The sequence below is a fragment of the Oncorhynchus masou genome, chromosome 9 (assembly GCF_036934945.1).
Source record: "Oncorhynchus masou masou isolate Uvic2021 chromosome 9, UVic_Omas_1.1, whole genome shotgun sequence".
NCBI classification, from domain to species: Eukaryota; Metazoa; Chordata; class Actinopteri; order Salmoniformes; family Salmonidae; genus Oncorhynchus; species Oncorhynchus masou.
The window spans coordinates 19,666,831-19,669,510 of NC_088220.1; positions in this window are offsets into that span (position 1 = coordinate 19,666,831).

The window sequence follows — 2,680 nt, forward strand, 5'->3', positions numbered from 1 at the left end:
TGTCTTTGTCCGTTGGCATCCTGTCCAAGTTCTGATATGATCAGTCTTGTGTGCCAGGCTTCTAGGCTCTCCTATACAGTGTGATTAGATTAAAATGGATGCATTACCAAATACCTCCACTAAATGGGAAAATAGATGCAAGGTTCAAGGCCATTGGAACTGTCTGAATTTCCACTGGATTATTCTTAAGATTTTCAAAAAACATATTTGGTCTCAAGGATACAGAAATGAAATAATATTCCTCTTGTTTAAAAAGCCATGTTACATGAACACCTCTGATCTTGATTAATTCCATGTGTATCTGTTGGATCGTAGAAAGAAATGCACTGAATTATATTGAACAAAAGTAGAAATTCAACAATGTCTTGTTTACTGAGTTACAGTTCATATCTGGAAATCAGTCAATTTAAATACATTCATTAGGTGCTAATCTATTGATTTCACATAACTGGGAATACAGATATGCATCTGTTGGTCACAGACACCATAAAAAAAAGTAGGGGTGTGACCACCATTTGCCTCATGCGGCACGCCACAGCTCCTTGGCATAGAGTTAATCAGGCTGTTGATTGTGGTCTGTGGAATGCTGTCCCACTCTTCAATGGCTGTGCGAAGTTGCTGGATATTGACCGGAACTGGAACAAGCTGTTGTACAAGTAGATCCAGAGCATCCCAAACTTGCTCAATGGGTGAGATGTCTGGTATGCAGTATGCAGGCCATGGAAGAACTGAGACATTTTCAGCTTCCAGGAATTGTGTCCAGATTCTTGCGACTTGCAGTGGTGTAAAGTACTTAAGTAGTACTTTAAAGTATTTTTACGTAAGTATTTTTTTTTGTAATCTATACTTTACTATTAATATTTTTGACAACTTTTACTTTTACTTCACTGCATTCCTAAATAAAATAATGTAATTTTTACTTCATACATTTTCTGTGACATTCAAAAGTACTCGCTACATTTTGAATGCTTAGCAGGACAGGACAAGGGTCCAATTCACACACTTATCAAGAGAGCATCCCTGGTCATCCCTTCTGCCTCTGATCTAGCGGACTCACTAAACATAAATGCTTCATTTGTAAATTATGTCTAAATGTTGGGTTGCCCCTGGCTGTCCGTAAATTAACAAAATCAAGAAAATGTTGCTGTCTGCTTTGATTAATATAAGGAATTTGAAATGATTGATACTTTTTACTTTTGATACTTAAATATATTTTAGGAATTACATTTACTTTTGATACTTAAGTATATTTAAAACTAAATTATTTTAGGCCTTTACCACAGTAGTATTTTACTGGGGGACTCACTTCTCCTTGAGTCATTTAATGTTAAGGTATTTTTATTTTTACTGAAGTATGACAATTGCATACTTTTTCCACCACTGGCGACTTGGGGCTGTGTATTATCATGCTGAAACATGAGGTGATGGCGGCGGGTGAATGGGGCGACAATGGGCCTCAGGATCTCGTCACCGTATCTCTGTTCAGTCAAAATGCAATCAATAAAATGCAATTGAGTTCGTTGTCCGTAGCTTATGACAGCCCATACCATAACCACACCCCCACCATGGGGCACTCTGCTCACAACGTTGACATTAGCAAACTTCTCGCCCACACAACGCCATATACATGGTCTGCGGTTGTGAGGCTGGTTTAGACAGACTGCACATTTTTCTAAAATGACGAAGACAGTTTATGGTAGAGAAATTTAAATTAAGTTCTGGTGGACATTCCTGCAGTCAGCATGCCAATTGCACACTCCCTCAAAACTTAAGACATATGTGGCATTGTGTTTTGACAAAACTGAACATTTTAGAGTGGCCCTTTTTGCTCCGCAGCACAAGTTGCACTTGTGTAATGATTATGCTGTTTATTCAGCTTCTTGATATGCCACACCTGTCATGTGGATGGATCATCTTGGCAAAAGAGAAATTATCACTAACAGGGATGGAAACACATTTGTGCACAACCTTTTAGAGAAATAATATTTTTGTGTGTAAACATTCTGGGATCTTTTATTTCAGCTCATGAAACATGGCACCAACAGTTTACATGTTGTTATATTTTTGTTCCGTGTATAAGAGGCATGTTGAGTACCATACTCAATCAACTCAGTTGTTAGATTTTCTTTGAGGCAACACAAATTATATTATATATATAAATTGCAAAGAAATCTAACAAATTTCTCACTTATGGCTAACAATTTACACTAACAATCATGGTATATTCTGTAATACATGGCAACAGTTGCCAGTTATATTATCTAGTTATATTATCCCCAGTTATATTATGGCAGTTATATTATTCCCCCCCTCCCCCAACAGACTTGGGTTGGGCTGCTGGCATGGACAACGGAAAGAGCTGTGTGTTTTTTTCACTCTAAATTACAATCCCTGGAAAAGGCTGAAGAGCAGCTGGAAGATGTTTCTCTCAGAGCATTAAAAGCAGATGGAGTCCAGGCTTGATTGGTTTCCTACCTTGACGTTCTTCCTCTTTAATGTCAAGCCGTCCAACAAACATTTGGCTCCTCTCAACACTCAAATCACAATTTGTTATTTATATGATGCTTGTAACATATGGATGTGTTTGCTGCCTGCGTGGTAGGCCCAGACTTCACAGATGAGTTCAGCGGTGACTGAGAAGCTGCCTGCGTGGTAGGCCCAGCCTTCACAGATGAGTTCA